Source organism: Podarcis melisellensis, assembly GCF_964234715.1.
Source record: "Podarcis melisellensis genome assembly, chromosome: 16".
In the NCBI taxonomy this organism is placed as follows: Eukaryota; Metazoa; Chordata; class Lepidosauria; order Squamata; family Lacertidae; genus Podarcis; species Podarcis melisellensis.
Window position 1 is genome coordinate 20360543 of NC_138533.1, and position 25998 is coordinate 20386540.

Consider the following 25998-nt stretch of genomic DNA (forward strand, 5'->3'; position numbering starts at 1 on the left):
AATGATGATAATAATGAAGCGATAAAACATCAGACATTAAAAATGTCCGTAAATGCTAGAACTCATGGACATCCAATGTGGCTGAATGGTGTAGGAATCAGGAAATCAGGACAGACAAAAGGAAGTCCATCTTCAAACAGCACATAGTTAAACCATGGAACTTGCTGTGATGACCACCTGGGTGGATGGCTTTGAAAGGAAATAAGACCAATTCATAGAGTGAGAAGGCTTCCAGTGGCTACTAGGTATGCTGACTGTGTTCTGTCTCCACTGTTGGAAGTATTATTCTTCCAGCTGCTGAAATTGCCAAGTGGGGAGTGGTGTTGCTTCACTCAACTCCTGCTTTTGGGACTCTCATCTGGGCACCTAGCTGGCGACTGAGAGAATAGGATAAAAGACTAGATGGGCATTGGCCAGATCCATCTGGGCTTTTCTTATTTTATTTTTAAATGTATGTTGCACTGCCATGCATCTTCAATGCTAGAATGCTTCACCAGAGCTGGCTTTCAAACTACAGTGGTACCTCAGGTTAAGTACTTAATTCGTTCTGGAGGTCCATTCTTAACCTGAAACTGTTCTTAACCTGAAGCACCACTTTAGCTAATGGGGCCTCCTGCTGCTGCTGCGCCACCGAGGCACGATTTCTGTTCTCATCCTGAGGCAAAGTTCTTAACCTGAGGTACTATTTCTGGGTTAGTGGAGTCTGTAACCTGAAGTGTATGTAACCCGAGGTACCACTGTATTTCTCTCTCTCTCTCTCTCTCTCTCTCTCTCGCTGAAGCCAGGGAATGTCATCCGAATTGCCTATTTATGCTGTGATTTGAAGACCCTTCCCCTTTTGGACTGGAAATGCAAATCTGTGCGGAATCTACCTGGGCCGTGCTGGCTCATACCTTGAACTTGCTTCTATCTGCATGACTTCAATTTCCTTTCTGAAAGTTGGCATTACTTTTGCTTGAGTGACACTGAAAAGAAATAATTGGCATGGTGATGGAGCCTTAGATAATGCATTTCTTTGGGCTAATTGGAGAAGATTCTGCATCCTCAGAGACCCAAGGACATGAGGGAATTAAAACAAGGGACAGGCAACAATGCCCTGGCTCCAAGGAGGTGATGGTATCATTGAGAAAAGTCTTTTATTCCCCGCCCCTTCCCCAGCTTTGTCTGTTTGAGTGTGCGTAGTTAGTTTGGATTCCAAGGCAGGAGCATTTTACTCACTGCAGATTAAACCGTAGTTCTGTTTCCCTTTGCATTTCCCAATTGCAGCCTTCCACTCTGACCGGCGAAAGCTGAATGAATGGCCCTTTTTATTTTTTAACTAGAAGCCAAGTGCCCATAAGAGGGGAAATATATAGGGCCCCCTGGAGATTGCACATGTATCAGTGGGCTTGGCGGCTGCCCATCTGGAATGAATGCCGAATTCCCCCCATATGTTTCCTATGTAAAATGTTTGTCATGATATATCACAGAGAGTTAACGATTACAAAAATTGGCCAATTTCCATGGCATTTTAAAATAGATAATGTGAGGATAAACTTTGATGGAGCCTGGCCAGTTGACTACACTGAGCATTAAAATATGGAACATAGATGAATGTGCACGCGCGCACACACACACACACACACACAGTGTGTGTTTAAGTGCAGAAGTTCATGCACGCACATACATTACCTTTGCGCATGTCACTGATATGCTATTATGCAGCCAGATGCAGATGTACTTACGGTCTACTTAGGCAAGATTTTCCACCTGGGCTGTTGCTTTCCCCCACTGAAACGCAGCCACTGTTTGGCCTGTAATGATGCTAAGGTCAAAAAACACACACCAAACTTTTAAAATCAATTCCGAAGTCAATTTTGAACTCAAGGAAGGTCTTTCAGTACAAATCTGCCTCAGTGGGCTCGAGAACTGGAGAGTGTCCAGGGGTAGACTTCATTTTTTTGGCTGCATTCATCTGCTTATTTTCTTGGACGTGTGCCTCGCTGAGATCAATGGGACTTGTTTCTGAGCTGCTGCGGTTAGGATCAGGAGTCTTTGTAATTACACTCCAACTTCCTTTCCAATGGATGTGATGCTGTTGCTTTCTAGTGGGGTCAGGAATTTCACTCTGGGGCTGTGGTCCAAAAGGCCTTCCTCTTAAGGAGGGGTGCCAAGAGAGCTCCAACAAAAATGGAAACAGAAGCAGAAATTGCTGATGTTCGCTTCATTGTCCCATGTCCAGAACAGAGATCAATCCAGTGAATTCAATACTACTACTACTACTACTACTACTACTACTACTACTACTACTACTTTATTTATACCCCGCCCATCTGGCTGGGTTTCCCAAGCCACTCTGGGCAGCATCCAGCAAAATATTAAAATACAATATTTATAATAATAATAATCAATCGGTATTTGCTGTTGTGGTGGTTTTCAGTCCACAAATGATATGTAATGATATGTAACTGATGATGGGTTTCCTTTCCATCAAAACGAACTGTGGATCTGCATAGTTAATTGTTAATTATTTTTTATAATTAATGGTGTAATTGATTTTATAATTAATCTTGTAATTAATTTTATAACTAATGGTGTAATTTATTGCGTAATAAACTCAGCAAAAATTTGCTACAGCTAACAGTGAATCAAATAGCATAGGGCTGTGGCTCAGTGGTAGGGCATCTGCTTTGCACACAGGAGGTCCTAGGTTCAATCCCCGACAACTCTGGGTAGCGTAGGGGAAGAAACTCCAGAGAGCTGCAGTGTCGACAATATTGAGCGGGATGGACCAATAGTCTGATTAGGCAGATTCCAATGTGTTCGCCGGGAGACGAACTGCAGCAGAAGGGAAACATTGCTGCAGACGGTGAACAGAATGGAAACTGATGCTTAGGAATTTCCACGGAAACTAACCGAGAATGTGGTTATCAGCTAATTGATTGGTCAGTTTCACTCCAAAATGCAAGAGCTGCAGGAACTGTATATAGAGTTCTTTCCCTTTTATTTCTTTCTAGGATATCCCAAGAAAATGTCAGAGACTTAAGGGGTGCTGGGTTCTAGCTTGTGAAGGCCTTCCCTGTAGGGTGGGTGCACCCAAAGCAGAAGGGATAGGAGCCGAGGATGGGGGGCTGGAGCAACATTTGAGAGCATAGCACTTTTAATATACTCCACTGTGCCCTCTTGGCACTAGTGGATGTGACATGGCCGTGTGGGCAGGGCAGAAGCAATGCCTCTAAGTGTCCCATTTTGCGGCAAGTGTTGGCTTGCCATGCCCTGTGCCTTGAGGGAGAACATTCTCACCATGCTCTTGGGGGATTCCTAAGAACAGCAGAAGAGCCCGCTGGATCAGGCCAATGGCCTATCCAGTCCAGCATCCTTTTCTCACAGTGGGGAGACCCCCAAGCATGACACTCTCTCTTCCTGTGGTTTCCAGCAACTGGTATTCAAAAGAGCATAGCCGTTGCGACTAGTAGCTGTTCCTAGTGTCCATTCTACTGTCATCCAAAATACCCGGCGGGACACCTCCCATTGCCTCTGCCGCACAAAATACCTTTGGGAAGGCCCCTTCCATCTCATGCTGATGACAGCTCTCGCTGCTGATGGACGGGCGATGGGTTCCCCCTCCCTGCTTTCACCTCCTGGCATCACCCGGGCATCACGTTGGCAGGTTCCAGAAGCAGATTCCTTAGTCACCCTTAACGTCAACAATGAGATTTATTATCTCCTCTGCTCTCGGGTGAATTACACCCGTGGATTAATTTATGGTATTTTGAAATTGTTGACTTATTGAGTGATTGCTCGATGGCACCCAACTTCTGTATACCTTGGTCACAAGAACTGCGTGTTTAACATGAGTCTCAGGGGAGCGTGGGTGTTAATTAACAGGGTGTTTAAGCACAGGTCCAATGTATTGCACGGCATGAGATCCTTGTACATCTGGGTTCTTCCCACTCCAACTTTACTCCTCCTCCCTTCTGGGCTGTGTATCTAAGCGCAGAGATAAGTTCACAGTTAATAAAGATAAGGGGGGAAAACTCCCTTCAGCAGTCTGTCAGCTGCTTACAGATTAGGGATTCAGTTTGCATTTAAAGGCAAACCTACCAAATATGTACAGCCGTAACTCGGAAATCAAATGCCTTGTGACCCGAATGTTTTGACTCCCGAATGCCGCAAACCCAGAAGTGAATGTTCCGGTTTGTGAACGTTCTTTGGAACCCGAACGTCCAACACGGGTTCCGTGGCTTCCAATTGGCTGCAGGAGCCATGCCTTGGTTTCTGAAAGTTTTGGAAGTCAAACAGACTTCTGGAATGGATTCCATTCAACTTCCAAGGTATGACTGTATATACAGGCATAACTTGCAGATATTGCGGGTTCGGTTCCAGACCACCGTGATCAAGCAAATATTGAGGACACACTAGCTGGCACCCTTCACCAACAGGTCCCAGGATGGGTTACAACAACTTCATGACTGACTCAAAAATCAAATTTTAAAACAGCCAGAACAGATTACAGTCACAGGAATAGGGTGTGTCCTAAAAACACACGCACTCACCCCTCAGGTGTTCAAGGCCAAGGTAAATCTCAGCATTGGCTGAAAGCTGTGTAGTGAAGGTTTCAGGGCACACCTCTGTGGGGAGAGAATTCCACACTTAGGGGCTGTCACAGAGAAGGCCCTCTTCTGGGCCACCATCATCCTGAACTTCTGTGGGAGGTGGAGCTACCAAGAGGGCCCTCTGCTGAGCCCAGGTGGATCTATGGGAAGGAAGCTGTCTCTCAGATAAGTGGGTATTTATGTTTATGGCTGTACCACTTTGGAACACAGGTAGACGGGTACATGACTTAGATCTCTCTCTCTCTCTCTCTCTCTCTCTCTCTCTCTCTCTCTCTCTCTCTCTCTCACACACACACACACACACACACACACACACACACAGATTTTTCCAGGAAAAACTCTGGACCATCTCAAGCAAGACAGATGCTCAGCTGCTGAGCTATGGTCCTTTACTCAACAAAAAGATGTTCCTTAGACATCTAGAGAGACTGTATGCACTATCTAGGCACAGGAAAGACCACAGCTCAGTAGTAGAGCATCTGCTTTGCAGGCAGAAGGTCCCTGGTTCAATCTCGGGCATCTCCAGGTAAGGCTGGGAATATCTCCAGCCTGAAACCCTGGAGAGCAGATGTAGTTAATGCAGACAATACTCAACCAGATGGACTACTAGTCTGACTCATCAGGGGGACAGCTTCTTCCTCTCCTCATTATCTTTATCGCAAACACGCAGCCAAATCTTTTTAACTCTTCTCAGCTGACTCTAGCAACACTGTACCAGACACTCCAAGTGTCCCTATTTTCCAGGGACAGTTCTGGATTTACAGAAGCTGTCCTGGTTTCTGATTTGATTCTGGAATGCCCCGCTTTTCCTTAGGATGCCCCTATTTTCAGCAGAGAAATGTTGGAGGGTGTGCTATACCTGCATCCCTGTCAACTCTGGGTTTCTGCAGGCAAACCTAGGTTGAGCACCGACATATCCTGCTGTGCTGACATCAGCACAGCTGGAAGCTTGCACTGCAGCAACACTGCACAGGTTTATGTCCTTCCCTGTAAAAACCACATCCACCAGGGACCTCATCAACACGAAGGCTCTCAAGAGCAGCTAATGAGGATTTTAATTTAGCTTTAAATACCCCCGGTGCTGGGAAGGCCTTGACAGCATCAGGACGGGAATTCTCAGTGTTCTGGCGGCCTTCCCCATAAATGTCACCATGGTCTATTTATTTGTTTTCATTGCACAGCTAATGACTCAAATGTGCCTTTCCCAGATTCCAACCGGTGTAGTGGGTGGGTGTTTTCCCCCCACTTTGATGGAGAGCACAATGTGCTGTTGTGGTGGGGATTTCTCTTGTGTCATAAAGCAGGTGTGGGGAAGCTGTGGCCCTCCAGGTGTTGGTGGGCTCCAAGTCCCATCAGCCTCAGCAGGCATGGTCAATGGCCAGGGATGATGGGAGTTGAAGTCCAGCAACATCTGGAGAGCCACAGATTCCCCACCTCTCCACTGAAGGCTTGGGTCGAAAGGAACCCTGCAGTGACTCATGGATCTATGGTCCCATTTCTCTATTATGGCCCACCAGTGATGAGCAAGATGGCAAGTTCTAAGGCAGGAGTTGGGAACCTCTGGAGTTGGGAGTTGATGAACTGCAACTCCCTTTTTTTCTAGCTTTTGGCACAAGAACATTCCCCACTCTTGCCATTCTCAGCAACTGGTCTTCAGAATCATTACTGCCTCTGACTATGAAGTCAGAGCATAGTCACCATGGCTAGTTCAACCATGCACTGATTTAATTAATCCAGAATGCTGCAGCTAGACTGGTGACTGGAAGTGGCTGCCGAGACCATATAAAACCGCTTCTGAAAGACCTACATTGGCTCACAGTATGTTTCCAAGCACAGCTCAAAGTGTTGGTGTTGACATTTAAAGCCCTAAATGACCTCAACCCAGTATACCTGAAGGAGCGTCTCCACCCCCATCGTTCTGCCTGGACACTGAGGTCCAGCGCAGAGGGCCTTCTGGCAGTTCCCTCACTGTGACAAGTGAGGCTACAGGGAACCAGGTAGAGGGCCTTCTCGGTAGTGGTGACTGCCTTGTGGAATGTCCTCCCATCAGATGTCAAGGAAAGAAACAACTATGTGTCTTTTAGAAGACATCTGAAGGCGGCCCTGTTTAGGGAAGTTTTTAATGTTTGATGTTTTATTGTGTTTTTAATATTTCATTGGGAGCCCCTCAGGGTGGCTGGGGAACCCTAGCCAAATGGGCGTGGTATTTATTATTATTATTATTATTATTATTATTATTATTATTATTATTATTATTATTGACTTGTTCACAGGTTGCACTGAACACATGTACAAGTGTTTGTGTGAATCAGTATATACACTTGTTGATGTCTACACTATGTTGTGAATGTTACATGCAGGACTTTTTTTTCCAGCCAGAGCTCACTGGAGCTCGTCTCCAACCCCTCTCAGGTGGGTGCCATTGCTATTCTAAGAGAACAGGGGAGAAGTTCCTGGTGAGCTCTGGCACCTCTTTTTCTAGAAAAATAGCACTGTGAATACATGTGAATGACTGTTTGCCTGTGCAGCTCATCTACAGAGGGGCATTCACGTGCTACATTCAACCACCTGCAAAAAAAGAAAGAAAAAGGAAACCTGTACTGGTCACACAGTTCTGCATTTCCTTCCCCAATCCTGAGCACATTATTATGTACTTCAGGTCTGACTTCACCCTCTCTTCCAGCTGGTGCCTTGCCAAGACCCATCAATGGAAGATTTACTACTTTGGAGGTTGCATTTTCCAGCTCCCCTCCAGTACTGCTGCTCTCATTTATGGGGATGCAAAAAAACTGGTCCCTCTACAGGTCTGGCGCTCGCTTTGTTTTTGCATCACCTGCTCTGTGGTGGAGTCATTCATTTGCCGATGTTGTAAAGAAGTTGTTGGAAACCTGGAAATAGAATCTCCCCCCACTTCATCATTTCCCACATTACTTTCTTTCCCATTATCCATCTTAAAAAAATAAAAATAAATTCCTGAGGTTTGAGATTCAGAAATACATGCAGCTAAGTGCCACTGAGTTAAGGGGACTGACTTACAAGGAAGCATACATAAAGACTGCAACCTCAGGGTTGGATCTGATGTTTCCCTTCTTCTAGCAGAGAAGGAAGGACATTCCATTGGAGAAATGGAACCTTTGGATCTGATCCAAACTTCAATTTTTAAAGCACTGTGGGATTTCTTTAAAAAAAATAATAAAAATATCAGTATGCCTTTTACACACTGAGGGCCCAATTCAGTTCTGGGCAATGTTCTAGGGGCCACATGCCAGTGCTGGGCAGAGCCAGAGGCAAAGTGGGCAGAGCAACAAATTCAATTTTTCCCTGTGTAGAAACCAGTGGCGTAGCGTGGGTGGTGCAGGGGGGGCCGGCCGCACCGGGCGCAACATCTGGGGGTTAGGGTTAGGGGGCGCAAATGCACAGGTTAGGGGGTGCAAATCCACGGGTTAGGGGGGCGCAAATTACTTGCCTTGCCCCGGATGCTGAAAACCCACGCTACGCCACTGGTAGAAACTGGCGTGTATCTATTTACACACTCAGGCATCTCCTTCTATCCTCCATCCAGCCAAACAAGAGACACTAGCAAAGCTCAAGGACAACATTAATAGAATCATAGAATCCTCAAACTGTAGAGCTGGAAGGGACCCCAAGAGTCATCTAGTCCAACCCCCTGCAATGCAGGAATCTCACCTAAAGGAATCTCACCCATTCCAGTAAAAAGTAAAAAGAAAAGAAAAAGGTAAAGGAGCCCTGGACGGTTATGTCCAGTCAAAGGCGATTATGGGGTTGTAGCACTCATTTTGCTTTCAGACCAAGGCAGCCAGTGTTTATCCACAGACAGATTTCTGGGTCATCTGGCCAACAGGACTAAACTGCTTCTCATGCAATGGGACACCGTGACAGAAACCAAGTGCATGGAAACACCATTTACCTTCCTGCCACAGCGGTTCCTATTGATCTACTTGCACTGGTGTGCTTTCGAACTGCTAGGTTGGCAGCAGCTGGGACAGAGAAACAGGAGCTCACTCTGTTTCAGGGATTCGAACTGCTGACCTTCTGATCGGCAAGCCCAAGAGGCTCAGTGGTTTAGACCACAGAGCCACCCGTGTCCTTTCCATTCCAGTAGAAGAAGGCCAGAGAGGGGTGTGGCTTAGGAGGAGTACCAAGGGCAGACTACAGATACCTTGAGGGTTGCATTGGGCCCTTGGCCTCAGGTTCCCCATCCCAGGTCTATAATGCAGACAACGCAACTGTTTAAATCCATGGCATGATATCGTTTCTGGTTTGTGATTTTGCTAGCTTGTGATGACCTGGATAGGCTCCAAGTAGGGAGTAACCGAAAAGCATAGGAGTGACTGTTGAGCAAGAAGAGAATATGGGTCTTTTTCCAGTGTGGCGTAGTAGTTAAGAGTGGTCGACTCATAATCTGGTGAACCGGGTTCGATTCCCCGCTCCTCCTCATGCAGCTGCTGGGTGACCTTGGGCTAGTCACACTTCTCTGAAGTCTCTCAGCCCCACTCACCTCACAGAGTGTTTGTTGTGGGGGAGGAAGGGAAAGGAGAATGTTAGCCGCTTTGAGACACCTTTGGGTAGTGATAAAGCGGGATATAAAATCCAAACTCTTCTTCTTCTTCTTCCCCATCTTAATACCAACTCTTCAGAGCTTGCCCAAACACTTTGAAAGTTGTTCTTTCGCTATGCATTTAGACACCTCTTAAGAAACCATGAACAATGGTTCCTGAGATTAGGGAGTAGTTGTACCAAAAATGCATATACTAGGGTAAAGTGTACATTTCAAAAATAAGACACAGAAATGCAGTGGATTGGGGGAAATTGCTTTACAAAAATGTGTTAGTTACAGAAAACTCAGACTAAAATACAATTTTTTAAAAATGAGGAATGTGTGTGTGTGCATCACAAACTGATGTCAGGGTGGACATTGGGCTTTCAAATTTTAGCAGCGCCCTTTGTGGACGCCAAAATCCAGCGCCCCCTCACCTCTTCCATTTAAAATCATTGTTGCAGTGCCCCCTGCTGTGCCCTCTTGGCTCAGTGCCAAGCGCAGGCGAACTGGTCGCGCTCCCCTAAATCCGCGTCTGCTGTTGTGGAAGTGTGGAGAACTGAAGTGAAAAGGGATTTTGAAAACTGACCGATAAACTGAAATGGTTGGGGGGAAATTAAACAAGCACCTGAACTTGACAGATTTGTGCACCCCTATTATTTTCTAACCTACCTGGAAACATGGGACACGGGTGGCACTGTGGGGTAAAGCACAGAGCCTAGGACTTCCCGATCATAAGGTCGGCAGTTCGAATCGAATCCCCGCAACGGGGTGAGCTCCTGTTGCTCAGTCACTGCTCCTGCCAACCTAGCAGTTCGAAAGCATGTCAAAGTGCAAGTAGTTAAATAGGTACCGCTCTGGCGGGAAGGTAAATGGTGTTTCCGTGTGCTGCTCTGGTTTGCCAGAAGCAGCTTAGTCATGCTGGCCACATGACCCGGAAGCTGTACGCCGGCTCCCTCGGCCAATAAAGCAATATGAGCGCCGCAACCCCAGAGTCGGCCATGACTGGACCTAATGGTCAGGGGTCCCTTTACCTTACCTACCTGGAAACATATCAGAGCCAAATGAGGAAGTGGGAGAATCAGAAAGTAACCAAATCACCCATCTCTAGCTGTCACTGAGGGACCTCAGAGAATTTCTACTACCCTGGAGAAACTCTGTGGAATGTTTGTCCCCTTCTCAGTGCTGGAGAATTCTGAGAGGCTGTTTTTCTCGAGTTCTAGCCCCTTTCCTGCTTCCTTGGCTCTGAAGATCCTCCTCCTTATCTCTCAGTAGCAGAGATCAGCTGTATGTGTTTGTTTTCCCCCTTTTCTTTTTGCAGCAATGCACTAGAAAGACATGAACCAATTCGAACACACGGGATGCAGGCAGGGGAAAGGGTGGTGGCTGGCGCAAAGGAAAGGAGACAGGTCTCCTCCACAGAGTGTGGCATTTATTGCTGGGGCCATTGTTATCAGGTGAGCAATAAGGAGGAGAGCGAAGGGACATAGGTGATGGGCTGGGCTCGTGGAATCTATGTGGCAACAAGCAAGTTATTACAGGCCTGCTGGCGCCACCGAGTCTGTATCGGCCTCTTTCAATGGCAGCGCCGGAGCAGAGAGAGGCAGGCACCAGGTGGCTACTGGGAGAGCGCCGGGCAAATGTCAGATGCCCCTTCGTCTGCACGCAGAGACAAGTAAACAGCAGCCCGCAGAGAGTGTGTTTGCTTCGAGAGTTCGCTGTCGCCAGCTCTTCCTTTATGGCAGGGAGAGGTGCATCTTGTTGATTTACTGTTTGCCATCTCCTTGAGACTCCCATCCAAAGGCAAGACCGGGGTTGTTGCAGCAAAGGCAAGGCTGGTTCAACACCTGTGCAGGAAACAACTCACAGATCACGTGGCGAGGCTCTGCTGAGGATGATCCTCGTGGGTGAATGTGAGCGAAACTGATGCAGGCCAGAGAGGGAGGGAAAGATTTGCACATCCCTACATTAAGAGCTAGGGACGCGGGTGGCGCTGTGGGTTAAACCACAGAGCCTAGGACTTGCCAATCAGAAGGTCGGCGGTTCGAATCCCTGCGACGGGGTGAGCTCCCGTTGCTCGGTCCCTGCTCCTGACAACCTAGCAGTTCGAAAGCACACCAGTGCAAGTAGATAAATAGGTACCTCTCCAGCAGAAAGGTAAACGGTGTTTCCGTGCGCTGCTCTGGTTCACCAGAAGTGGCTTAGTCATGCTGGCCACATGACCTGGAGGCTGTATGCTGGCTCCCTCAGCCAATAAAGTGAGATGAGCACCGCAACCCCAGAGTCAGTCACGACTGGACCTAATGGTCAGGGGTCCCTTTACCTTTACCTTACATTGAAAGCTGCAGATATGATATTGATGTATGTAATTTTTATTTCTTAATTATATTTAGTGGTAGTATGGCTGTATTGTTTTTTGTAACATAAAATCATTCAATAAAAATTATTTGTATATATATATAAAAGAAAGCTGCAGATGTGATTCCCACTTTCGGAAAGGGCAGTCTGCATGGCACCAGAAAGACCCACCCAGAAGCCCCCAAATAAGATTTCATTTGCTTCTTATAAACTGAACTGCAACTAGAAATGGTTTATTATTATTATTATTCATTGCAGTTATAACCTCCCAACTTTCTATCCGTGGAGCTGAAGATGGTGTACACAGTTCTTCCCTTCCTCATTTAATCCCCACAACAACCCTGTGAGGTAGGTCACGCAGTGAGCTTTATGGCCAAGTGGGGATTTGAACACTGATCTCCCAGGTAACTGTCCAACACTCTAACCACTACACCATGCTGGCTCTATGAGATCAGCATGCTCTAGAGGCTAGGACCTGAACAGATGGATTTAAGTTACAAGAAAGGAGATTCCAACTAAATGTCAGGAAGAACTTTCAGACAGTAAGAGCTGTTCAGTAATGGAACAGACTCCCATGAGAGGTGATGGACTCTGCTTCCTTGGAAGTTTTTAAGGAGAAGTTGGATAGTCATCTGTCATGTATGATCTAGTTTAGAGTCCTGCATCGGCAGGTGGCCATGGACTAAAAAAAGGTAAAGGTCAAGGACCCCTGGATGGTTACATCCAGTCAAAGGTGACTATGAGGTTGCGGCGCTCATCTTGCTTTTCAGGCTGAGGGAGTTGGCGTTTGTCCATAGACAGCTTTTCTGGGTCATGTAGCCAGCATGACTAAACTGCTTCTGGTGCAATGGAACACTGTGATGGAAACCAGAGTGCACAGAAATTTCGTTTACCTTCCCATCGCAGTAGTGCCTATTTATCTACTTGCACTGATGTGCTTTCAAACTGCTAGATTGGCAGGGGCTGGGACAGAGCAACAGGAGCTCACCCTGTTGCGGGGATTTGAACAGCTGACCTTCTGATCAGCAAGCCCAAGAGGCTCAGTGGTTTAGACCACAGCTCCACCCGCGTCCCTCAGGGTCCCTTCCAACTCTGCAATTCTATTACTATTACTAATAATGTAATAATGTAACTCTTATCAAGTACCTAAAATGTTCTGAGTGCTGCATATATATTAAGTAATAAAACAGTCCCTGCCTGCAGGCTCATAAGCTAATAGACACAGCACAAAACTGATCAGAGAAAAGTAAGCACTGGATCATTTGCTCCTTCTTTGACCAATGGATGAGGCCCAGTGGTCCTAGGGCAAGAGTGAGAAACTTCAGGCCCAGGGGCTGTCATTCATTCTCAACCAACCTACCTCATAGGGTCGTTGTGAAGATAAAACGGGCAGCAGGAGAACTACAGTTCGTATGCCACCTTGAGCTGGGGAAGAGGTGGGATATAAATCTAAAAATTAAATAAGACAAAAAGAAATGTAGCAGACCCAAGTATATTAACACGACAAATGTATGTTGTGTTTAAGTGCACTCTCTTTAAACAGCAGCAGAGGTCGTCAAAGTAAACTTTGCCCCTTTCCTGTGCAATTTATGCAAATAAGAGTAGTCACGCTCCCCACCCTCCACCACTAATGGAATTAATTTACAGCACAATCTTATGCACATTTACTTAGGAGCAAATCACTCTGGCGCCAATGCAAGTGTACACAGGACAACAGTCTGAGAATTAAGGCATCAAGAATGATGACTACCAAGAATCAACACCAGGTGATCTGACTCTGCTCCCATTTGTGGTCTGGATTTATTTATTTACTCTTTTTTATCACTAATACTACTATCAGTTGGAGTCCAGGGTGTACACTTTCTCTTATATAATATGCCACACAGTTAACAATGTTCTGCTAAAACTGAAGAATAAAGCCACATTGATACATTTAAGGCACGAAAGTGATGCTACTTTAGTCATGGCTTCCACCAAAGAATTCTGGGTGCCGAGAGCTGATCGGAGGCCTCTGTTCCCCTCACAGAGCTATAATCTTCAGAGCTGTTTAACAATCTATCCCTCTTCCAACCACATTCTTTCTGCAGCACTCCTGTGGGGCTCAGGAGCCCAGTTATGTCACCCCTTGCCTGCAGAGGTGGCAGCCTCTCAACCTTTTTCGGACACCCTCCCTCTCCCCTCTCCTTGGAAGTCCTCTGAGCAGCCACAGCTGCCTTCTCTGGTCTCTGAGCTGTCCCCCCCCCACAGCAAAGAGAGGTGCCTCCTCATCCTGTCTCACAGGGGCCTGGGAGGCACCCCCTGACCAGCCCCAAAGGCACCATTCATTTGCTTGGGGGGCTTGTAGCCAGGGCTGCTGCAACAAACAGTCACACAAGCCTCTGGGAGACAAAGAGGGCATCTGAAGAGGCAGGGAGGGAAAGGGGGCAGAGTCCAGTGTTGCCTGTGGTACCCCTGACCATCATTCATGGCACCCCAGGGTGCCACGGCACACTGGTTGAAAACCACTGGTTTAAAGTACTTCCAGTGTATGGTGTGAATATGGCCAAAGACAAAATTGTAACCTGGGCTGGGTAACTATTTCTTTGTTTTAATCTGTTGTATACTGCCTATGTGCCTAAGCACCCTGGTCAAATTTCACACTTATTAATATTACTGTATGAATATTCACAGTACTAGTTGAACATTGCAACTCTCCAAAATCCCAGAGATAGTCACCTCAGCAGTGGGAGTTCCTCCCCACAGAGGTGTGTTCAACGCCATCATTGCTTGCACCTCTATGGGTTAGCAATTCCACATAACTCAGTTTGCTATGCCCGTTAATTTCACTGAGTCTGCTTTGCATAGGACTGTTTTTGTTGTTTAGTCATTTAGTCATGTCCAACTCTTTGCATAGGACTAGCATTGGCTATAGACCCTACTGACTGATATGCAGCTGTCTATCAAAACTCACACTTATCTGGATTTAATGGCACCCAATAACGAACATAAATAAGGTATATATTAGCAAACATTGCAATGATATTAGAGAAACTGCTTGCAAAAATGTGTATATTAAGGGAAATGTGCACCCAAATGCTGATTGATTTTGATGACGACTTTTCTTCTTTTGTTGTTGTTTAGTTGTTTAGTCGTGTCCGACTCTTCATGACCCCTGGGACCATAGCACGCCAGGCACTCCTGTCTTCCACTGCCTCCCGCAGTTTGGTCAAACTCATGCTGGTAGCTTCGAGAACACTGTCCAACCATCTCGTCCTCTGTCGTCCCCTTCTCCTTGGGCCCTCCATCTTTCCCAACATCAGGGTCTTTTCCAGGGAGTCTTCTCTTCTCATGGGGTGGCCAAAGTCTTGGAGCCTCAGCTTCCGGATCTGTCCTTCCAGTGAGCACTCAGGGCTGATTTCCTTCAGAATGGAGAGGTTTGATCTTCTTGCAGTCCATGGGACTCTCAAGAGTCTCCTCCAGCACCATAATTCAAAAGCATCAATTCTTTGGCGATCAGCCTTCTTTATGGTCCAGCTCTCACTTCCATACATCACTACTGGGGAAATGATGGCTTTAACTATACGGACCTTTGTTGGCAAGGTGATGTCTCTACTTTTCTTCTTATTTACATAAAAACTCAAGGCTGTCATCATGCACTGCAGTCAGCATTTGTGAAGATTCAAAAAACAATAAGACACAAACTGATGCAGAAATGTAGCAAACTGAAGACCAGAAATGTGACCAAATGAAACGGGCATATATGCCCATCCCTAGCTGTGTCATTTAAAAAAGAAATCACCCCCTTTTCATCTTAATTACGTTAGTAACTTTTTATGTTGTGCTGTGTGCTTTAGAAATCATTGTGCCCTTTTCGCCTGTTTCCTTTATGCGTTTATTTAAAACGTTTCTGTCCCACGCTTGGACAGAAGTCCATAAAGCAGCTGACAAAGTCATTAAAAATAACACCGATAAATCCATAAAAATTGCATCAAACCAATAGAAAGAAGCATCTGGAGAAAGAATGGCAGCAGTAGGAGAAATTATTCAATTTGTCCCTCTTAATTAAATGCCACTCAGAAGCCTGGATAAATAAAACCCATTTTACCTAAAAGCTATTTACGGAGGCAGCAGATGGACAGAGGAGGAAGGATGGGCTGATAAACATCCCAAATCCCACAAATGCTGGTGGTAACCTTAGATGGAGGAGGACCAACTGTAGCTCAGCAGCAGAGCACATCTTTAGTGAAGAGAAGGTCCCACTTCGCTCCTGAGTAAATCTGCAACTTGCCAGCGGCAACCCTGCTGGGGCAGCAGCCAAGGCAATCTCTAGGGCTGGACCATAGTCAGCAGAGTCCAGTCAAAGGCGACTATGGGGTTGTGGCACTCATCTCTCTTTCAGGCTGAGGAAGCTTGTGTTTGTCCACAGACAGCCTTCTGGGTCATGTGGCCAGCATGACTAAACTACCTCTGGTGCAACAGAACACCGTGATGGAAACCAGAGCACACGGAAATGCTGTTTATGTTTCCACCGCGGTGGTACCTATTTATCTACTTGCACTGGCGTGCTTTCGAACTGCTAGGTTGGCAGGGGCTGGGACAGAGCAACGGGAGCTCACCCCATTGTGTGGATTCGAACCACCAACCTTCTGATTGGCCAGCCCAAGAGGCTCAGTGGTTTAGACCATAGCGCCACCCGCATCCCGACTTAAAGCTCTTACACGTTAGGCACACTAGTGACATCTTGAAACAAGCAAACCCTGGGTAAATGAAGCTTGTCTTGGTTTGCTGAATTGTTGGGCCATGGATGCTACCAGTAAAGTCTGGATTTGGTTTCAGGGTGGGGTGGGGGGCTCATGGGTATATGGGGAGGAAAATCGGGTAGGCAGAATTTAGACTGGGTTTGTAAATGCACCGAGTTTTTCCCAATCTAGGGGGAATCGCTCAGCTTATTCCCTGATCCCAATCTGACGTGAGCTAATTTGCCCGTCTCTGCTGAGCAAATGCGAATAGGCTTAGGTTACATGTCACAAATTCATTTGGGCTCTGATGATTTCTCAAGTTCATTTCAGCATCCTGTACTCTGAACATTTCTGTACATTTAGCTGGAGAGAACATGAGGAGAGGTAATAAATGCCTCGCTGTATTTAGGAACATTGGAATCTGTGTTGTAACATATCAGACAACCAGTCCATCTGTCTCAGTATTGTCTGCACTGAGGACTCCAGCTCTCCAATGGGATTTACTCCCATCGCTTTAACTGGAGGTGAACCGGGGGCATTTTGCATGCAAAATATGTATGGATCTATCCCAAGCTACATTTGGAAAGAAAACTGCTTTGAGAGAAAGGGAGACAGGTTGAAAAAGAAGTCTCTGACTGTATAAATATAAGAACATAAAAAGAGCCTGCTGGATTAGGCCAATGACCCATATAGACAGTGTGGTGTAGTGGTTAAGAGTGGTGGACTCGTAATCTGGGGAACTGGGTTCGCGTCTCCGCTCCTCCACATGCAGATGCTGGGTGACCTGGCTAGTCACATTCTCTGAAGTCTCTCAGCCTCACTCACCTCACAGAGTGTTTGTTGTGGGGGAGGAAGGGAAAGGAGAATGTTAGCCACTTTGAGACTCCTTCCAGTAACGATAAAGTGGGACATCAAATCCAAACTCCTCTTCTTCTTCACCTCACAGTGGCCAACCAGATGCCTGTGGGAAACCTTCAAGCAGGACCCAAGCACAAGAGCACTCTTCTCCCGTGGTTTCCACCAATAGGCATACAGATGGATAGCTCAACCGCTAGAGCATGGGACTTTCAATCTCAGGGTTGTGGGTTGGAGCTCCACCTTGGGCAAAAGATTCTTGCAATGCAGGGGGTTGGACTGGATGACCCTTATGGTCCCTTCCAACTCTACAATTCTGTGATTCTACGGTAAAAGCATTTGTGATGGCCTGGGAATCGGATTCGGATGCTGAACCTGAGGAATCCCAGCCTGCAAAGGATTCCCCGCCTCCAGAACCAGCTGAGCCAGGGCTGGGGCATGATCCTGAAGGGTCCTCACCTGTGCTGGATCCTCAGGTGCAGGCACCAGCTGAGTCTGCTCTGGTTCCTGAGGGGAGGAGGACCCATTGCCTGCAGGTGCTCCACCCTCAGCTCTGTCAGAGGAGGCTGAGGTTGCCTCTGGGTCCGGTAACCCTCCAGCCTCTCCTGAGCTTCAGAGGCTTAGGGCAGAAAGGCGGGGGGAATGAAGTGCTCGCCTCCACGCCAGGAGAGGCAAGTCACCTGAGGATCGGGGCCACCCTATGCCTTGGGGGAGATAAAAGCCAGCCAGCCCCAGTCCCAAGTTGCGGGAGCAACATCATTGGTTGTCAGTTCCAGCCTGATCCCTGACCTGCTTCCCTGCTGGAGCTCCTGACATCACCCGAAGCCCTGCCCTGCACCCAGCTTCAACTTCTACGGACTGCCTTCATATTGCACCATCGACCTCGGACTGGACTCGGACCTCACCTCTTGGTTAGCCCCCGGGACCAGCATAGCATTACTGCTTCTGAATGTGGATGCAGAGTATAGCCATCGTGGCTAGTAGCCATCGCTAGCCCTCCGTGAATTTGTGTAATCTTCTTTTAAAGCCATCCAAGATACTAGCCATCACTGCCACAGTTGGAAAGCAGCTCCCTGTGTTTCCTATACATGATCATTTAAGCCAATTTGTAGAGGAGGGACTATATGTTCGCTGTGTGACCCACACAACCGTAGCATAGCTGATAACCATTGGCATCATCCCATCTTAGGGCCCCTTCAACCTCTCCAACATGCTAATCCATTCTCATTGAGATTTGTTCTCTGTCACCCCAGCAAGACCTGCCTTGGCTTCTGGGTCAACCATGTGAATTCCAAAGGCCTTTCTCCTCTGAGGAACCCGGTTTCTAATGAATGGCAGAGAGCTGATAAGGTTAATCACTATGCACTAAGGTGCTATTAATGCAGCTGTCATAAAGGCTTCCTCGGAAAGGTCACCATCACTGAGCAATTAACTAATGGACCATTCTAGATGGTGGAAAACTGTCAGAACTTGGCAGTCAGTCGGCCTCACGACGCCTTAAGAAGAAAGAAGAATTACCGGGAGTCCATGCCTAAAAGTGGAAACCAGCCTTGAAACAAAAAGTGCCTTTTGGATAAGGATAAATGAGTTCTTCCCATTCCGCACCATTCTTGCATTGTTCCATACAATCTGCTGCAACCTGAATTCCACGCCTCCTAAATTCCTGCTTAATTGGGATCCTAGAGTTGAAAGGGACTTCTGAGGGCATCTAGCCCAACCCACTGCCAGTGAATTCATTTTGGATTTGAGAACACCCCATTCACGTTTACTGCAGTGCAGAATCAATGCTCTTTGCACGCTTCACTCAATTTCTTCTTCTAGTTGTGAGGGTGGGGGATGGGAAGGTTCCTCGCAAGTGGAGTAGCCTAGGGACTGTCTTCATCTAAATCCGGCCCTGCTTAGGACGTGCCTATTTTCATTTGAGAAATGTTGGAAGGTGTGGAGTTATGCAACCCCCAAGCCAAGGAGATAAGTAACTATACAACCTTTAGAAGACATCTGAAGGCAGCCCTGTATAGAGAAGGTTTTTTAAAAAAAATGTTTAATGTTTTATTATGCTTTATATATATGTTAGAAGCCACCCAGAGTGGCTGGGGCAATCCAGTCAGATGGGCAGAGTATAAATATTATTAATATTAAAGGTAAAGGTAAAGGTACCCCTGCCCGTTCGGGCCAGTCTTGCCAGACTCTAGGGTTGTGCGCTCATCTCACTCTAGAGGCCGGGAGTCAGCGCTGTCAGCAGACACTTCTGGGTCATGTGGCCAGCGTGACAAGCTGCATCTGGCGAGCCAGCGCAGCACACGGAACGCTGTTTACCTTCCCGCTGGTAAGCGGTCCCTATTTATCTACTTGCACTTTGACGTGCTTTCGAACTGCTAGGTTGGCAGGTGCTGGGACCGAACGATGGGAGCGCACCCCGCCACGGGGATTCGAACCACTGACCATGCGATCGGCAAGTCCTAGGCACTGAGGTTTTACCCACAGCGCCACCCGCGTCCCATTATTAATATTATTATTACTATTAAACAAGACGTCCCTATTTTCATCAGAGAAATGTCAAAGGGTATGAATTTCTCCAACACACTCTCCAATGGGCAGTAAATGCCTCCTTACCTTAGTTGCTGGGCCCCACTGCCTCCTGTGGGGCTGAGTTCCATAGTTCAACCTAACGCCCTGACGGAGACATTCAGTCACCTCTCTATCTGATGTTTCAGGCTATGTGCAAACTGTAAAGGAAGATCCTGACAAAGGTCACTGCCCTTGTCTCCCGGAGCCTTGTTAAGGACCTAAAGCAATGTTTCAGAGTCATGGCTTAATCCCCCGCTGAGCTCTGGGTGGGAATTTCAGCCTGGCGGGATCCCTCAGCCCTTTGCTACTGATCTGGAGATAGCCAGGAGGGCGTTCTGGAAGCAGAGCACACCGATAGCCATCAGAGGCTGCCGTCTGTTTGGGGAGGGTCTCCCGAGCTGTAAACCTTTATGGCAAACCCCCCTCCCCCAGGCCCTTTCCAAAGCCCAAGTGCCTATCTTGCCCCAGATCTTCCGAGGAGTCAGTTTAAAAAACAAATCCCAGGAGCCATAATTACAGGTAGCCATGCAACAAAGAGCTTGTAATCTTCTGCTTTATCCTGAGGAATTACGTTGCCTCTGCTCTTTGCCCTTCGCATCCCGGGGCTGCCTCGCTGGCAGGCGATGGGGATGCAAGAGGCGGAAGGTGCTGCGATTCTCACCGGGTCTCCCCAGGGGGACAGACCAAAAGCATCCATCACTTGGGGATCCCCTCCACCCCCCACTAGTCACCAGCTCCTGGAAAGAGAAGACACAACCGTGCATGTCTGGGAAAACATTGCTCTTTTAATCTCTTTCTAAATGTATTTTCTCCATAAACAAAAACAACAAACATGTGACAATAGGTGCCCGGTATTCATAAAGAATGCTGATCGCCGAAGAATTGATGCTTTTGAATTCTGGTGCTGGAGGAGACTCTTGAGAGTCCCATGGACTGCAACAAGATCAAACCTCTCCATTCTTAAGGAAATCAGCCCTGAGTGTTCACTGGAACGACAGATCCTGAAAGCTGAGGCTCCAATACTTTGGCCACCTCATGAGAAGAGAAGACTCCCTGGAAAAGACCCTGATGTTGGGAAAGATGGAGGGCACAAGGAGAAGGGGACGACAGAGGACGACATGGTTGGACAGTGTTCTCGAAGCTACCAGCATGAGTTTGACCAAACTGCGGGAGGCAGTGGAAGACAGGAGTGCCTAGCGTGCTCTGGTCCATGGGGTCACGAAGAGTTGGACATGACTAAACAACAACAACATGCATTTTCTGAGCTCGTCAACCATTTGAGCCAGTGGTGGCAAAGCAGTTAGAGTGGTCGGGCTAGGACCTGGGAGAGACCTGGTTTCAAATCCCCACTCGGCATGAAGCTGGCTGGGTGGCCTTGGGTTAACGGTGACTGGCAGCTGGGAGGTGGCATCCAACAGTATCGAGGGGGGGGCTCCCACCACCACCAAATTATTTGGCAATCGAAAATCATAGAATCGTAGAATTGTAGAATTGGAAGGGACCCCACGGGTCATCTACTCCAACCCTCTGCAACACAATAATATTTTTGAAAATTCTGGGCCTGATACAATGAAAATGAGACATGTTTTTACATGTCCCATAAGTTCAAATGGGAGAATTGAGCTTTGAACCACAGGCCTTAAATTTGTTTGATTTTGCTCTTTCATTTAAAAGTGGGAAAACATTTCTCTCTCTCTATCTGCACCTTGTCAATAGTTTCACGGGCAACCTTTGAACTTTTTTTTGAATGCGGTCTTGTCCGAAACAGAACAATAAGCCAAAGTTACAACCAGCTCCTTTTGTTCTGAGAATTACTGTTATCACTGATTGTGCATAAGATATATATACATATATTTAGACCTTTGACGGTCTAATATCTACACTGTGTCCCAAAGGAGGCTTTTTTTAACACTGTTTTGTGGGAACTTGCTACTGCTCTCTCCTTCAGATTGATTACATCCCCTCTCATGTTTACAGCTTGCTTGCTTTTGTTAAAAATAAATATGAACATAATATTTTAAAATAATGATGTATTTTGGTGTTTAAATAAAATATTCATAAGAGTTGAGCCAGGCTGAAGTGGAATAATTTTCAACATTTTGATCAGTGTCAAAAAATAAACAAACGCCTTACCCAGTTTCAATGTTTGGTTCAATTGCCCTCACTTGACTTCATGGGGGAGATCTTTGTATGCAATCTCATGCAACTTCTTGCTTGATAAATATAATAGATGGTTAATTATCATTTAGCCCATAGCAGGCCATGGAGCTGGTCTGGGGCATGAGCTTCTACAGGAGTCCAGCAATGCGGACTATCAATGCTGGTCTATCGTTGCATTGCTATATTAAAGGTAAAGTGTAAGAACATAAGATGAGAATACAGGATCAGGCCAGTGGCCCATCTGGTCCAGCATCCTGTTCTCACAGTGCCTGCCCAGATGCCCACAAGCAGGACATGAGCATAGCAGGACTCTGCCCACCAGCGATGCCCAGGAACTGGAATTCAGAGGCTGAGAATGCTCAGTGGCCATGCAATATTGATGGACTATTGGAGAGAGAAAATAGAAAACTGTGTGAGAAAGAGAAACAGAGAGCTTCATTTCAGGTGTGATTCAATCATATACCTCATGTGATGGAAAAGTTTGTTTTGTTGGGCAGGCTGGTTCACCAAGTGTTTTCTTTTTCTTTTCCCCTGCCAGCAAACAGTTAACGAAGAGCAGCTTCTGATTGGCCAGGGTTCCAGGAGAGGGAGTTGAAAAGCAATAGGTTGGAATTGTGGTTGGGAGATAGGGAGTAAGAGGAGAGAGAGTTGGTTCTGGGTAGAAACATCCACTCTGAGGAATATATCAAAAGCTACAGAAAGGAGTCTCTGAGCTTAGTGTGAAGGACAGTGTGTGGTGTCCTGAGAGAGTAATAGGCCAGGAATTAACTGGGAGGCTGAGGCTGAGCCAGGAGAAGTAGAAGCTGGAAAGATACAGTCTACTTGGGTCTCATTTCAGCATGGAGGGGAGAGATTCTGCTACAAAAGAGAAGACTCCCAAACCAGTTAAGAGGGGTGTGGTGATCCCTTAAGTCTGTTACTTAGATTACCTCAGGAGTAGGGTTGTCTAAGGGGTGTGTAACTGACAGGAAGTACCACCTTGTTTAAGAACCAAAGTATTAAGCGGCAACAGCTGTGCAACAACTGAGAAAGAACTGAAGTGAAATAACTGGGAATAAGACCCTTTAGTCTAAGAACCTGTAACATCTACCTGAAGTGAAGTAACAGAACATAAGCAACTGAAGTTTAAAGGAAGCTGTGCTTGATTAAAAGTCCATAACATCAGTTAGATTTAGTATGATTATTATTAGGTGAACGGTTACCTGGAATAACATTATAACCTGAAGTATCCTTTGTTTTACCCACTTTGTGTCATAAACTTCCTTTGTTTAATAAAATCTTTCTTGTTTACTTGATCCAAATCATTAATTTTCCCTCACACAAGTCTCCCACAAGATAATTTGGGGTAATTTATAGAAATTCATGTAATTGGTGTACTGTGAGGTGGATGCACTATATTTAAATGAGGACAGGCCCAATGGCACCAGAGGAAAAAGTGCCGTTGCGCCGCCGCACCTCCCTCCCTGTGGAACAACCTCCAAACAGATGTCAAGGAGATAAAGAAATACAATGCTTTTAGAAAACATTTGAAGGCAGCTCCATATTAGGAAGTTTTTTTATAGTTGATGCTATATTATGTTTTTATATGTGTTGGAAGCCACCCAGAGTGGCTGGGGCAACCCAGCCAGGTGGGTGGGGTATAAATATTACTAATACTGCTATTAATGCCTGTGGCAAGCAAGGTAGAACATAACAATCATAGCCAGTAGCTATTGTCTTCTGCAAATTTGTCTAATTGTCTTTAAAGTCATCCAAGTTGGTGGTCATCACTGGATCTACTCAGAGTAGGACCCTATAATAATAATGTTAGAAATGAACAATGGTGTGTGTGTGTGTGTGTGTGTGTGTGTGTGACAGAAGCTGGCCGGTATGATGATGTGGAGCAATGAATGTTCAACTTCTCAGAAATCAGGGGATGTTAAAATTAATTTGTTACATTTGCTCCAAGAGCATACCTCAATTCTCTCACACCAGTCTGATCAGTCGGAAACTGTTGGCTTCCATTGGCTAATTAATAAATTGTTTTCCTCATTCTCACTCCCCTCTAACTTTGCTTGAACGGTCTCTGTTTGCATTGCACCAAGTGAAACATACCGTACTTCACCCCCAGGTTTCACTCTGGTCCCGCTTCTCTGTAGGGATGGACATTTTCCATCCTTTCCATTCTGTGTTTTGTTTGCTTGTTCTTTCAATTCAAATCCCTGTTCAGCCATGAGGCCAGTCACCACCTCTCCAGCTAATCTACCTCACAGTGTTGTTGTGAGGATTCAGTGAGCTACTTGGAGGAAAAGGTGGAATGTAATTTCATAAAACTGTCAATAAAATCAATAAATCAAATGCACAAGGATCATCTGGACCACAAACTGCAGGTGAACCAAATTTGTTCATCCCCCACCGACAGAATGAACTGGTCCTTTCTAGATATGGCAAACTTGAGCTAGAATGACTTCCTTTTTCAGATGAACTTTCCCAGCTCTGTTTATTCCCTACACTGCCAGAGGGAAAATCTTCAGACCCAAATGCAGCCAATCAAAGACCCAGATGGTTTGCATACACCAGGCACGTCCAACAGGTAGATCATGATCCAATGGTAGATCACTGGACATCTGTGGTAGATCACAGGCTCCCCCCAAAGAAGCTCAACAACTTTAGCTCCCCTAAAAAAAGCTCTGAACCCCTAAGAAATGGGACCCTAATAAAAGCTCAATAACTTTGACTTGAACCCCAAAATCTGCCAGCAGATCACTGCCAGTTTTTAACTCTGTGAGTAGATGGCAGTCTCTTGGGAGTTGGCCGCCCCTGGCATATACCACCAACCAACACCAACAGGACCAATATTTAAATCTGGCTTCAGCACTGTTGTTGAGGACAGCACCCTCCACCATACCTGAGAGCAGCAGATTAGCTGAGAGCCATTAGTTGCATAGTGGTTAGAGCTTTAGACAAAGGTCTAGGAGACCAGGGCTAGAATTCCTCACTGGACCAGGAAGTTCACTGCATGACCTTGGGCCGGTTGCAGCCTCTCAGTCTACTCTGCCTTGCAGGACTTCATAGCTCCGTTGGCCAGAGTCAGGTGCTGATAACGCAAAGGTTGCAGGTTCGACCCCATATGGGACAGCTGCCTATTCCTGCCTTGCAAGGGATTGAACTACATGATCCTCAGTGTGTGGATTGAATAAGGGGAGAGGGAGAACCATGGGTGTCATCTAGAGCTCCTTAGAGAGAAAGTTCGGGTGCAAATTCATTAATTGATTGATAGATTGATTGATTAAATCGGCCCAGAACAGGCTATGTAGTGCATACAGCTCTGTCCTCCAACACCTCACCACCATAGCCTGCCCCTAGTATCTGCCTTTCTCTAGGGCCAGCCCTAGAGGATGTCCAGTCAAGAGTCAAACCAATTTGCATTCCTACCAAAACACAAGTTTGGAGGGTGTTCATTTTATCTGCACAACAACCCTGCAAAGTAAGTGAGACAGACCAGCCCAATGGTCACTCAGTGCACTAGTCTTGGCTCCATGGGGATTTGAATCATGTTCTCCCAGGTCCTAGACCAGGCACTCCATCACTTTGATCACCTTGGTTACCCTACTCTGAATCTGCATCCTACTTTCTTATGCCCCACGAATGGTTCTTTGCCTAGTGTGCTCTCCCCGAAAACAAGCCTGAAACCAGCCTTAGTGTTATAAGAATTCTAAGGTCCCAAATATAGAATCAATGTTACTAAATTCACACACATAAATAAGTATATAAACCACATGTCTGAAATAGTACAGGAGTGCAACTCAAAAGCCATCTTAACTCTTGATGACTCCAAATATTTCCTCTGCAGAAGGAAATATCTTGGAGAAACCTTCGCAGTAGTTACTTTCACTTACAAATTCTACAAATATTGTCTTAAGGGCATATTTTGTGTATGAATAGGGTATGCCTGTGACCTGGATTCAAGAACTAAGATATTTACCATCTCAAAATAATGGCCAGACTGCCCAGGTAATGCAATCAGTAAAATGTTATCAGGTATTTTTGCAGACAGGAGAGAAGCCACACTCTCAAATTTCTGTGGTAGAGGGCCTCTTTCTGTGGTGCATGTATGATGCATTTAGGGTGGTCTTTGGCTAAGGAATTGGGCAATGTCTAAAGTCTTTAAAGGTTCCTGCACACTTTGTTTGAGGTCTCTCACCTC